The 14,490-nt window shown below is 43.8% G+C and overlaps 1 protein-coding gene across 6 annotated transcripts in view; it reads right to left on the minus strand.

Annotated features, from left to right (window-relative positions):
• The window catches only part of ADGRG2 (adhesion G protein-coupled receptor G2), a 123,720-nt gene that overhangs the window by 73,954 nt on the left and 35,276 nt on the right, over positions 1 to 14,490 (minus strand). For all 6 annotated transcript variants that reach the window (XM_032592019.1, XM_032592021.1, XM_032592018.1 and 3 more), the window contains exon 2: positions 8,257 to 8,299. The gene's annotated coding sequence lies outside the window, so the exon portion shown is untranslated. The remainder of the gene's footprint in view (positions 1 to 8,256; positions 8,300 to 14,490) is intronic.

The raw sequence follows: 14,490 nt of genomic DNA on the forward strand, positions 1-14,490 counted from the left end.
CGCAGGCAAACAATGAGATCTGAGATGCAACAAGGAATGAAGGAGAAGGAAAAGTGGTTAATATGTGACCAGGCCCATTCCTAACATTTGTGATATACAGGTTAAGAGTTTGAAAGGAGGTCCGGGGTGAGACGCCTGGGTGGCTCAGTCGGTTGAGCGGCCGACTTCGGCTCAGGTCATGACCTTGCAGTCCGTGAGTTCGAGCCCCATGTCGGGCTCTGTGCTGACAGCTCAGAGCCTGGAGCCCGCTTCGGATTCTGTGTCACCCTCTCTCTCTCCGCTCCTCTGCCACTCGTGCTCTGTCCGTCTCTCTCAAAAACTAAATAAACATAAAAAAAAAAATTAAAAAAAAAAGGAGATCCGGGTTCCTGGCTGGCTCGGTTGGTAGAGCATGTGATTCTTTCTTTTTTTAAGTTTATTTATGTACTTTGAGACAGAGAGTGTGCAAGTGAGCAGGGGAGAGACAGAGAGATAGGGAGAGAGAATCCCAAGCAAGCTCTGCACTGTCAGCACAGAGCCCCACGTGGGGTTCGAATCCACGAGCCATGAGATCAGTGACCCGAGCTGAAGTCAAGAGTCGGATGCTTAATCAACTGAGCCACCCAGGTGCCCCACACGTGACTCTTGATCTCAGGGTCATGAGTTCAAGCCCCACAATGGGCACAGGGCTTACTTAAAAAAAATAAAAGGAGGTCCAATTTGCCCTTATTCTTCCACTACGGCTCCATCTCAAATTACAAGAGGCGTTGTGCGTATGCATGCGGATACCCCAGCCTGTATGTTTAACCCCCCTCTCTCCCTGTAAGCAGCTACCCCTTGGTCATCCCTTAGGTCTAAAGGGATGCATACTTGCAGCATGAAGAGGCCTGCTCAGGTCCTAGAAATAGGCACAGAATGACCGGATAGGGGATTCCAGGGTCCCACGTTCCAGGTGGGCATCACTTCTTTGTGTTGCAAACTTCTCACCCTTTGGAGAGGCTATGACTAGGGAAGGGCCAGAGAGGGACCTTCTAACGCATGAGACACAGGTCAGACACCCCAGTTTCCCAGAGCTAACGGGGGCACTATATACTGGTAAATCCAAATGAATGTTTACTGTATAAAACATTAATATCTTGCAGGGATAAATGAAACATGATAGCATAAAAATATGACACCTATATTATTTACATATACAGTATATAATACAGATATATATATATCAATTAGGAGGTAAAAAAATGAAATTAAGAAGTTAAAGTCTTCTGGGGCACCTGGGTGGCTGAGTAGGTTAAGCGTCTGACTCTTGATTTCAGCTCAAGTCACGATCTCACGGTTCATGAGATCAAGCCCCGAGTCGGGCTCTGCACTGACAGTGCAGAGCCTGCTTGGGATTCTCTGTCTCCCTCTCTCGCTCTGCTCCTCCCCCATTCATGCACGCTCTCTCCTTCTCTCTCTCTCTCTCAAAACACGTATTAAAAAATGTATATATAAATGGACTAAATGGTTCAATTAAAAGGCAAAGATCATCAGACTGGAAAAAAAGAATCCAAATATGCTATTTACAAGGACACAACTAGAACATAATGACACAGCAAGTTTGAAAACAAAAGGATGGGAAAGATGTGCGATGCCAACACTAAGCAAAAGAAAATATACTAATTTTTTACTATATTATCAGATTATACTAATATCAGACAAATAATGCTTTCATTTTTTTTAAAGTTTTATTTATGTATTTTGAGAGAAAGAGAGAGAGACCATGTGGGCAGGGAAAGGGTACAGAGAGCTGAAGTCCCGGAGAGAAAGAATCCCAAGCAAGCTTTGCACTGCCAGCAGAGGGCTTGAACTCACGAACCCTGAGATGGTGACCTGAGCCGAAGCAGCCGGTGTGTGTGCACTCGCTCTCTCGCTCTCTCTCTCTCTCTCTAACTCTACCCTCCCTCCTTTTTGAATTTTAAGAATATGTTAGGCCTTGTATTTTTCTCTCCATGTCTCCGAGCTTTTCTTTTGTATTTCATATCTGGAGCTCCAGTTTGCTTCATTAGGCCTATAAGCTCACACAGAAATGGTTCCTTTGTTTACATTACCTCCTTAAGTTCTTGCTTTCCCTTCATCTCCGGCCTGGTAATTCTTTTCTCTCTTGTTAGCTCTTTGCTATATTTAAGAAAATGCTCTTAATATTTTGTTCACAATTTTTTATTGTATCCAGCAGAAGGTTTGGTGTGAATAACTGAACCCAATATATTCTTGGATCACTGAAGAAAATTTTTTTTCTGAGGTATTTGCTGAATCAGGGTCTTTTAGTCGACTTTGAATCGAAATTTAGTTATGTTCTTACTAATAGTCTCCTGATTCTTTTTTTAGAGTAGTTAAACATATAACCAGAGACTCTAGGGGGGAAAAAAAAGCAACCTTGAGATTCTCTGACTTCTTTGACAGTTGAATGATCCAAGTCAACTGCTTCATTTGCACTGAGAACCTCTCCAGTACCTCCCTTTTCAATTTCCACTTGTGCAAGTCTGGTTAGTCAACACTTATGACTCACTGTAAATATCTCAAAGGCATAAAATTTTCTAGGAGGCTTGCGGAACAATTATCACACCTCTTGTTACGTAGGTCAAAAAAAAAATATCGATCATTGCAGATGTCGTGGCAGCCATGGTATAATCAAATTATGGCAATTAACCAGAGGTAACAGAGCATAACCCTTACCGAGACCTGCCCTAAAGTGGTCTCAAGCTATCGCTTGAGATAGCTTTTAAATCTTATTCTCTAGTTATTCTATATTTAGATAAAGACAGATTTATCATTTATTGCTGTTCAAAGTTGCACTGACGGCATACATATCTTTCAAAATATGATCGTTGTTAGTATGTTTAAAGAAATTGAAGAGATCTAGCACATTTCTTGGAGGGGTCCAGCAGGGCTATGGCATACAGTCATGTAGCTTATACACACTGTACAACCCCAGGGATTGCCATGTACATCAGAGTCCGCAACCACAAAAGGGGGCCCTGGACCAAGATGAATCTTGGGTGATCTTTCTTTCTTTTTCTTTCTTTCTTTCTTTCTTTCTTTCTTTCTTTCTTTCTTTCTTTCTTTCTTTCTTTCTTTCTTTCTTTCTTTCTTTCTTTCTTTTTCTTTCTTTCTTTCTTTCTATTTTTTAATTTTTTAATTTTTTGGTTTTTTAAAATTTATTTATTTTTAAAGTTTATTTATTTGTTTTGACTCTCCTGAGGAGCTTAAGTAGCTTACCGACTGAGCCACCCAGGTGCCCCAAATAATACTTTAGAGCAAAGAGCGTTACCTGTAACTAAAATGGTTCATTCCTAAAAGGTTCAATTCAATAGGAAGATGACAAATTTACATCTCTATTATCATTTGGTAAAATTCAAATAAGAAAGCCACTAAGGATACAGAATATTTGAATGACACATTTAACGAACCTGACTTAAAGACCATGTATGAACCCTCCACTCCATTTGGAGTATTTATGAAAACCAAGCCATACAAGAAGTCTCAAAACTGTTTTACAGAATTGGGGAAAAGAAAAGGAGCATGTTCTCTGACCACAAGACAATGAAGCCATAACAAAAAGTTAAACTGTTATTTAACAAATAACTTAGAGGTCAAAGAAGAAGCCATAACATATATTAGAAAATATTTGATAATATAATAAAAACACTTTTTCAAAACATGTGGGGTACAGCTAAAGATCTGGAAAGTTTACATCTTAAATGTACATATTAGAGGGGCGCCTAGGTGGCTCAGTCAGTTAAGTGTCCAACTTCAGCTCAGGTCATGATCTTGAGGTTCTTGGGTTCAAGCCCCGCATCGGGCTCTATGCTGACAGCTCCGAGTCTGGAGCCTGCTTCGGATTCTGTGTGTCTCTCTCTCTCTGCCCCCCCCCCAACACGCACGCATGTGCGCACGCTCTCTTTCTCTCAAAAATCTATTTAAAAAAATTTTTTTTTAATTTAAATAAATTTAAAATAAATTAAATACATAAAACTTTAAATGTATATATTAGAAAACAAGAAAGCCTTAAAATTAATAACTTAAGCTCCTTCTCAAGAAGTTTGAAAAAAAAAAAACCCAGCAAATTAAACCCAAAGAATTAGGGGGCGCCTGGGTGGCTCTGTTGGTTGAGCCTCCAACTTCGGTTCAGGTCATGATCTCACAGTTCATGAGTTCGAGCCCCGCGTCGGGGTCTGTGCTGACAGCTCAGAGCCTGGAGCTTGCTTCGATTCTGTTGTCTCCCTCTCTCTCTGCCCCTTCCCCACTCGTGCTATATATCTCTCTGTCTCTCAAAAATAAATAAAACATTAAAAATAACCAAAGAATTAGAAAGGAAATAACAAAAATAAAAGCATAAAATAATGATATAGAAAGAAAAGACATAAAATAAAGGTTATTAACATAGCCCAGGTTGGTGTTTGAAAAGAAAATTCTGGCAAATTTAAGAGGAGGGGAGGGAGGGAGGGAGGCAAAGGGGGAAGAAAAGAGATAGTATCAGCAAATAACCAATGGAAAGAATTTAAAAAGCAACATAACTGAAAATGCTATAAACATAACAAGATTAAAGGATCTTAGGAATAACTTTATTCAATAATTTTGAAAATCTAGGCAGAAATGGGCAAATCCCTATGTAAAACATACAACTTAGCAACAATCAAGAAGAAATAGTAAACATGAATCGATGTATAACCATTAAGTCTCAAAAAATTTCCCAAAGACAAAGTCTGGTCTCAGATGTTTACACTGGTGATTCTAGCAAATGTTCAAAAAACAAGAATTTCAGTCTCACAAACACTCCAGGAACGGAGACAGACAGCACAACCTAACTCATTTTCACCAGGCTAGGACAACCCTGATGCCAAAACCTGACAAGGAAAGTCCTCACAGTTTGACCCATTTCATAAATCAAATGAGACTATTTACAGAAGTCTCTGCAATGCTCACAGAAATGTCTAGCAGCAGTTTCAAATCTTGTAAACTGGGGTAATTTGAATAAATACAGCACAAAAGGAACCACTCCAAACTTCAGCAACAAAATGTTTTGAAGATAAAGTCATCGAGAACTAAAGCCAGCAATGCTGTAAAAAGAGAAATGACCGCTCATATGCCCCCAAACACCCATGTCCTAACGATGGCAGAAACTCGGTTAACCGGTAAGTGCTGCATATGAACTCCAAAATGGCAGCTTTGTGTGTCATTTATCATAGCGGAGTCAAGTCAAGGGGCAACCATATGGCATGACTGTAATATGAAGCTTTCACGTCTCTAGAAGCAAATGGAAGGACATGATTCGTTGGGTCTTGACGGTGCAAAACGATTTCCTCAGGAAGCATTAAGCGCTTTCTAACGCAGGGGGGAGAAAAAGCTGTATTCAATGCAAGTGAATGCGATACCACATGTGCAAGATTAGAAATAAATCGTGCGCTTAAAGTAAACAAAACTCTGTGAGAGGTGTTCTACTTTTCAACTCCCTCAGTCATCTCCAAATTTCTCTGCTGCCCTACCTGCAATCCACTATCCTCTTGATTACCCATGTGTGAATTACCCAAAGGCAAAGCGAAAGCCTGCTTTGTCTCTCCCCTCAGTCTTCAGGCTCCTCTCCCAACGCCCGGTAAATCCGTCGAACGAAAGCATGCCTGGTAGAGCCGTCCGCCTGCCTTCGAATCCAGGCTCCACCACCCACAGTGTGACCTTAATCTGTCCCTTAAATTCTCTGACATAAATTCTTCATCTGGGGGCACCTGGGTGGCTCGTTTGGTTAAGTACCCGACTCTTGGTTTTGGCTCAGGTCACGATCTCACGGGTCGTGGGCTCGAGCCCCGCGTCGGGCCCTACGCTGACAGCACGGAGCCTGCTTGGGATTCCCTGTCTCCCTCTCTCTCTCTCTCTCTCTGCCCCTCCCCTGCTCGTGTGCACATGTGCTCTCTCCCTCTCAAAATAAAAAAATAAACTTTAAGATTTTGGAATTATTTCCTACATTCATCTAGTTTTGCTGACGTTGTTGTTTCAAGTTTTTATTTAAATTCTAGTTAGTTAACGTATATGGTGAAATTGGTTTCAGGTGTAGAATTTAGTGATTTTTCACTTATGTACAATACCCACTGCTCATCACAAGTGCCCTCCTTAGTACCCATCACCTATTCAGCCCATCTCCCGTCCACCTCCCTCCATTTGTTCTCTGTCATTAAGTCTCTTAGCATTCATCTAGTTTACAAAAATTTATTGAGGTTCTGTTACGTGCAAGGTACTACACATGGGACTTATGATACTACGATAAACAGGACAGATATCTTTCCTGCCCTCCAGAACTCACAGCCACTATGCACTTGGATTCACTGGTCATTGGTGTAGCCAAATAAATAGTGAGTTTTTTTTTTTTAACTTTCTCTTCATGGTCCATGCGAGTCAACTTAGCCTAAAAACAAAAACAAGGCACCAGAACACAACATCCTCTCCTGTATAGACTCAGTCTCCACCTCACCCCCACCCCAGCGGCATGCAACTCCACCCACAGCAGGCACTCAAAAAAAGATGTTTTAATTGATTTGGTCTGGAATCTGTGGCTACACAATAATTTCATCAATATGGAGAGGAAAAAAAATAGGAGACTCTCCTTACAAGCCTCCTCAAGATGGTGATCTGCATCGAAAGATGGGGACAGGGGTGGGGCAGAAGTACACGGTTTGTATCATCAGGAGATCGTATTTGAGAAGAAGTGAGGTACGAAGGAAAGCAAACCACCGCCAGTATTCTGTGTCCTTCCTTGCTTTTGTCGTCACACCGGGCCAACTCCTGCTTCAAGTCCCAGCGTGGCCATTCACTAGCTGGGTGACCTTGCTCAGACATTTTAACCTTATTTACAATAATAACTTATCGGGATTTAACATAGTAACAACGTGTATTATTTATCATTTAAATTATAATAGGATTGTTCTAATTTACGTTAACTGCAATAAACCGTTGTATCAGTTACAAGATTTCTATTTTTTTTTTTTTAATTTTTTTTTTCAACGTTTTATTTATTTTTGGGACAGAGAGAGACAGAGCATGAACGGGGGAGGGGCAGAGAGAGAGGGAGACACAGAATCGGAAACAGGCTCCAGGCTCCGAGCCATCAGCCCAGAGCCCGACGCGGGGCTCGAACTCACGGACCGCGAGATCGTGACCTGGCTGAAGTCGGACGCTTAACCGACTGCGCCACCCAGGCGCCCCAAGATTTCTATTGTTTATACCAGTCAAGAACCAGAAATAAGCAATATTTAGGTGTCTCAAAGGAAACAGGAAGTATAAGTCAGTAGTGGTTTAAAAAGTCCCGTGTAGGGGTGCCTGGGTGGCTCAGTCGGTTAAGCATCCGACTTCAGCTCAGGTCGTGATCTCGCAGTTTGGGGGTTCGAGCCCCGCGTCGGGCTCTGTGCTGACAGCTCGGAGCCTGGAGCCTGCTTCGGATTCTGTGTCTCCCTCTCTCTCTGCCTCTCTCTCTCTCAAAAATAAATAAACATTAAAAAAATTCTTTTAATTCCGTGTAGAAGAGTTGGGAGCAGAAATCTGGTTGGGAGGAGCCTTTGGAAGCTTCATGGGCACAGCACTTTAGGTAAGAAAGAGAATGTTCAGGGGCGCCTGGGTGGCTCAGTCAGTTGAGCGTCCAACTTCAGCTCAGGTCATGATCTCACGGTTCACGAGTTGAGCCCCTCATCAGGCTCTCTGCTATCAGCGCAGAGCCCACTTCGGATCCTCTGTCCCTCCTCTCTCTCTGCCCCTCCCCCTCTCATGCTCGCTCGCTCACGCTCTCTCTCTCTCCCCAAAATAAAGTTTTTTTAAAAAAGAAAGAGAATGTTCAGTAGTCCATTTCAATGCGTGCGAAGAGCTATTGGAGACAGGGAAGTCAGTCCAGGGAGAAGGAAAGGGGAAAAGAGTGAAACCAAATCCCAAAGAGTTCTCTGGAAATGATCGTTTTCCTTCCCCAGAGTTTATTGCGCCACATAACTTCAAAATCTGTACCCATTAGTGAAAGTTCTCAAAAAAACAACTGGGCTAGCAAGAAGAAATGGTTCCACAATAGAATCCCTGAGGAAAAGAAAATGTCTACAGAAGAAGCCTCCAAGTGGGAGTGAGGAGTTTAAAACAAAACAAAACAGAATACAGTAGTTAAGGGGATGGGGATTTGAAATGAAGGGAGGACATTTGAGGGAAAAAAAAAACCAATCAAATATGTTCATTATTTCTACAATACTATCACATAGAAATAGCCTCACTCACCTGACAGGAAGTTCAAAAGAAAAGATGGAGACTCTGCACAAATCTGAAAATGAAAAAAAAAAAAATTAGATCGATGGCAAGTTGGCTTCTTGGCACCATAATGCTTCAAGCTACCATCAGCCCATCAGCCATGGCCCACAGACCACCCTGCCATATACCAGGGCTTGAACTTGGAAGCAGAGTTAACAAAAGAAATGGAGGAAGCAAACCCTGCTCTTAAGGAACTCGTTTTAAACTGAAGACCAGCCCAAAGCCACTGTTGGGGAGGAGCGGGTTAATGTTTTAGTAGCGTTTATGACTGCTCAGTCTCAGGCTTCATTAACAGCATCACAGGGGCACTGGAGAATGCAGGGGCCGGGTCGGCAGGGGAAGGGAGTCCCTTCTAGAAACCATGCTCTGTCAGATATTTCTTTATGTTCTGTGACTTAACTTCCCTAGAACATAAACTCCTTGATACCAAGAATTGGGTCATTTATGTTTCTTGTGCCCCTAAAGCCAGAGGCAGAATTCTTTCTCCACAGAGGGACCACATAAATAACCGTATTGACTGTTACGTGTGGCTCAGAATTGGAAGGGGGATGTGGGGGTATGGGCAATGACCTGAGTGAGGGACAAGGCAGATGCATACCGGCGAAAGGGAAAGGGATGCCCACCCAAAGCAGAGTGCAATGTTGACAAACTGACTTGTATCTTTCAGAATATTCCATTACGCTTTACTTCGAAACCAAAACACTGGTATGACTATTAACTCGAAGAGTTAATACGCTTCATACGAGAAGAGAACTCACTTCATACAATGGTGTCCCCTCATGTGAAATACAGGCATAACGGTTTTCAAATCAAGATTTGTTAAGAGGAAACAATCTATAGGTGATCTTGGAACCAAGTGACCTACTTCTGGCTTCAGTCAACAGACAGAAGTTCAATGCTCAACGAAGAATCCAAGATATGAATTCAAAGAACAAATAAGGAGTCATGGTGAGTTTCTATTGATCATGATATGTTCTTTACCAAAAAAAAAAAAAAAAAAAAAAAGTAGTTCTTGGGACACCTGGTGGCTCAGTTGGTGGAGCATGTGACTCCTGATCTTGGGGTTGTGAGTTCGAGCCCCACACTGGGTACAGAGATTACTTAAAAATAAAATCTTAGAAAAAAAAGTAGCTCTTAATAAAGTCTGATATGTCAGAAAAACTTCATTAAGCAATGTTTAAAGAAGACAAAAACGAAGGCCAAGCATGACATCCTGTCCTAGGATGAACAAATTGCAAACACATGGCCCAATGCTCAATGTGGAATGAATGTAGGATTAACAAGTGAAAAACATTCAGATAATCAAACAGAGAAACAAATCGACTGTGACTTGAGTATGGAAATAATTTCACTTCACATTTGTGCAAATGAAGGTTTTCTACCTAGGGATTTTGATGAAATTTCACAACTCAAGAATATTGCCTCTTCAAAACCTTATCGATAACCACGATAAAGCACAAAGGTTTTTGGTAACCAAGTTTATTAATAAACAACATGAGGCTCTCTCTGCTCCTTTGGAGTACTTTCAGGTAAAAAAAGAAGGCAAACAACAATGAGGTTTGTTTTGCCCACTGGAGGAAAAAATTTTAAAGGCCAGTAATATCCAGGGCTAGGGAGCATGTGGGGAAATGAACAGTCACATACAGTGTTGGTGGAAACATCAACTTTGAGAGAACAGTTCAGCTAGGTTTTGAAATGTGAAGGGTGTATAGCTTTTGATTCAGAAATTCTAATTCCAGAGGTTGTCCCTACAGAAACATTGATACACAAAAAAGCTGTCGTTGCAGCTTCCGGTGTGGGGGAAGCTTAAGCACCCATCAGCAGATGAACAGTTAAATAAAGAATGGCCCATACGGGGGCACCTGGGTGGCTCAGTCGGTTAAGCGTCCGAGTTCGGCTCAGGTCACGATCTCGCGGTTTGTGAGTTCGAGCCCCGCGTCGGGCTCTGTGCTGACGGCTCGGAGCCTGGAGCCTGCTTCCGATTCTGTGTCTCCCTCTCTCTGTCCCTCCCCGCTCACACTCTCTCTCTCCTTCAAAAATAAATAAACATTAAAAAAAAATAATGGTCCATCCATATTATGGAATATTAAGCAATGCTTAAGAAAATGAAGTTGACCTACATGTATTGACATATAGAGATTGTGAGTACATGTAAGCCAGAAGAAAAAAAATGAAGTATTCCTAATAATACATAAACTAGGATCTGGTAAGAAAGAAGCAAAGCTCTACGTGTGCATACTTATTTAAGTAGGGGCAAGTGCGAACGCACATGAAAAAGCCTGGAAGGAAACCCACCAAGCCTCCACAGAACGCAGTGTGATGGGGGAAAGGATGAACACAAGACACGTATTCGTGTATTGCTTATGCAATGAAATCTATTTCTTCAGCTAAGAAAAGCAGGAGAGAAGGAGAGCCGAGACATCCAGGTTCTCCAGAAAGAGCTCCCAAATCAAGCTCAGAGGGAGGGAGGCTGACTAGGAGCTAATGCCATCAATGGCTCAGCTGGAGGCCATGTCCGCTGGCCCTGCCCTAATCCACTTAGAAAGAAAGGGAGACCATGTGGGCGGGGAAAGGGTACAGTGACTGCCAATGTTTGGGCTCCTTACATCACTGAAAGGAAAGGGCAAGTCACAAAAGGAACCGTATGGACTTATGTAAGACATGGCACAGAACAGAGAAAGTTCTCAGAGAACGGCAAATTCACCGACGGCTGGGATTAACTGAAACCTCCCGCGGTTGCAGACTGCCCCCGAGCATGACATCCAACTTCCTCCATTCATCAAGCTGGCTAAAAGCCAGGGTAATACCAGCGCGAGCAGGGAGAGAAAAAGGGTAAGCAGACTGGACAAGTGGTTTGGGTGGGAAGAAATGCTGCGTATATGGTCAGAGCCCCGCTCCAGTGTCAAGTACGCTCTGAGAGAGGCAAGCCGCATCCAAGGATCGGGACTCCCGAGCTCACAGACCGCAGAGGCCCTGGGTGCCGGCCGCAGGACCCAAGCTTCCTGGGGGTAATCAGCAGAAGAGGCCAAGCACACAAGTAACAGCCAGCCAGCCCCAGGCAGTTGTACCACTGCCCTCTGGGGCAATGCGAAGCTGGTCCAGGGATCAATTTAAAAAACAGAAAGAAAAACCCCGCTGGCTGGCGACACGCGGCGACACAAGGCCCTCCTGGAAGACTCAGCACGTCATTTGAAACCTAATGATTAAGTAGTGGCCCGGACCGGGGGACAGAGAATGGCAGAGGGTTCCTGGCATTGACACCACCATGGAAGAAAGGACCAGAGAACACAGAGGCTGTGATAATCGGGAACGAGGGCAGAAATCAACAAAGAGAAGCTTCTCCACACTAGTAGGAAAAGCAAATTGCACTGTCAGAGATGACGCTGAAGGTTAGGCTTGTGGGCACGCACAGAAGGCCAGGGATACGCAGGGTCTGGACTGGAGAGTAGTGGGTATCACCATCGAGGCACAAACAAAAGAGGGATGGCAGAACCGTGCGGTGGTCCCGCTGCTGATCAGACCCAACCTAATGAGATCTTCACCCACACAGACTGCTCGAGAAGAGTTCAATTGTGACAAGGCTCTGGAAAACTCTACAGATAACTCGGGCAACAAACATTTCCTGAATGCCTACCACATGCCAATAACAGGGCCACTCTGTATGGCTCCGCAGGCTGCACCCTGCCGAAGGGTGCCCGGCCAAGAGGAACTTCGGAGCCTGAATCCAGAACGTCGAGTTTTCTGGAAGCGCCAGATGAACCGGCTGCAGACTCTGTCACAGGCATGGCAGGAGCTCTGAGGAAGGAAACTCAACCAGTGCAGGGAAATGGATGCAGGCACGGAACACCTCGAGGAGGTAACAGTCATGCTGCATCCCAAAGGGTGCACGACCCCTTTTACGTGAAGAAATGGGAAAGAGCATTCCGGAGAGGAAACAGCCTAAATCAAGACACAGAGCCCATGACCGGCACGGAGTGGGCAGGACTTGGAATCAGCTGACGTTCCTGACGCATAAGGAGCAAAGCACAGGATGGCCAGAAGGGACCCTGGAGAGATGGAGCAGAAAACCGATGGAACGTATTAAAAATACGTGAACGGGGCGCCCGGGTGGCTCAGTCGGTTGAGCGTCCGACTTCGGCTCAGATCATGACGTCACCGTTAGTGGGTTCAAGCCCCGCGTCGGGCTCTGTGCTGACATCTAGGAGCCTGGGGCCTGCTTCGCATTCTGTGTCTCCCTCTCTCTCTGCCCCTTCCCCTGTCATGCTCTGGCTCTGGCTCTGTCTGTCTGTCTGTCTGTCTGTCTCTCTCTCAAAAATAAATAAAAAACATTTTAAAAAATGTTAAAAAATACATCATGTGAATGGACTGGGAAAAATTCACACTGCGTGTCCACAGGGAGATCGTGATGGATCATGACTAATAGCCGCTGCGTACACAAGACACTCACAGGAAAAAGAAAAAAAAGGCAGCTAGCTGTTCTCCAGCTCTCCGAGGGGCAGAGGAGGAGAAACGGGGGCTTAAACCATAGCCCAAGATTTAAGTTAAACAGGAGGACGGATGCCCTGGTGTTGATCGCTGTTCTTTTGCAGAAGTGACTAAGCTTGTGGAATTGCTTCCTCAAACATCTAACGAGATGACCTCATCGTGCCTGTGGTAAATGGAACAGACCAGGCCAGGGAAAGTAGCTGCCATACTATTTTTCCTACACTCAACTCCTTTCCTCTCTCCCCCCTCCCCATTGTTCTCTGCCCTTCCCTTCAACAGGCGTTAACCTGTTTCACTGTGCTTCGCCTGATTGAGCCTCAAGGATACTGCGGGGAGGTTTTGGGGTTTACAGATTGAAGGGTTGTGGCAAATGGAAGGGTTGTGACAATCCTGCATTAAAGCAGGTCTGTCGCTACCTCCCTTCCAACAGCATTTGCTCACTTTCTGTCTCTAGGTCACGTTTTGCTCATCCTCACAATATTTCGACCTTGTTCATCATTATTGTATTTGTTATAGTGATCTGTGGTCAGTGATTACAAGTTGCTGACAGCTCAGATGATGGTTAGCATTTTTTAGCAATAAAGTATTTTTGAATTCAGGCGCGTACGCTGTTTTGTGCAATGCGATTATCGTACGCTTAGCAATTAATATGTAACGCTTCCAACAAAGTGTAAACATAACTTTCATACGCGCTTGGGAGACCAAAAACTTCATCTGACTTGCTTTATTGTGGTGGTCTGGACCCAAACCCACAATATCTCTCCAGCGTACCCATACTCTTCTTCGTCCTACAATGTCCCTCCTTTCCTTCTCTCCCCTTACCTAGCTTGACATTTGCCAAATTGCTCCAAGACCTCAAATGTGGACGGTTACCTCTGTCCAGAGCTGGAAGAGCGGTATAGAAGCCCGCGTGCCAAGGACCCACCATGGAATGACTCCCTGATAATCAGATCCAACTCTCTGAGGGAGGCAACCACAGCCCTCCACAGGGCAAGGTGCAATTAAAGGTGTTTCAGAACAAAGCATCACTTGCTCTAGGGTACAAATAATTACCACCTTAAAAGTAAATACGTCTGCGAGGACATACCAATTAGTTCTTTCTCAGAGCGTTAGTTTACGGTTTCGCAAAAAGAATATTTTTAACTTTTTTAAAGTTTATTTATTTTGAGAGAGAGAGAGAGAGAGCACAAGCAGGGGAGGGGCAGGTATAGAGGGAGACAGAGAGAATCCCAAGCAGGCTCCGCACCGTCAGCACAGAGCCGGACACGGGGCTCAATCTCACAATCTCACGAACCACGAGATTGCGACCTAAGCCAAAATCAAGAGTCGGACACTTAACGGACTGAGCCACCCAAGTGCCCCTGAAAGAATACTTTTTTTTAATACAAGTCTTAGAGTAAACTATACATTCATACAAAGTTAACCTGAGGCGAACCATCTTCCGTTTCTTTGGAAATATTTCACCACGAAAACTGAATTTAGGTAACCACCACAACCTTAAATCGACCCCAATTGTCATACCCGGGATTTTCTAACTCTTAACTTCCCTTTCCACTGGGTAGCAACAAATTCTGGGCATTTCCCTCTACTTAAACTATGTTTTGATATTGTATTTTCAATAATGAGATAAAATACAATGAAAACATATATAAACGGGGACAAAACCCAAACCATTGTACAGGTAGGAGAGGCTCCACCAAGCAACTAAGAAAACCCCCA

This window comes from Lynx canadensis, chromosome X (assembly GCF_007474595.2).
Source record: "Lynx canadensis isolate LIC74 chromosome X, mLynCan4.pri.v2, whole genome shotgun sequence".
NCBI classification, from domain to species: domain Eukaryota; kingdom Metazoa; phylum Chordata; class Mammalia; order Carnivora; family Felidae; genus Lynx; species Lynx canadensis.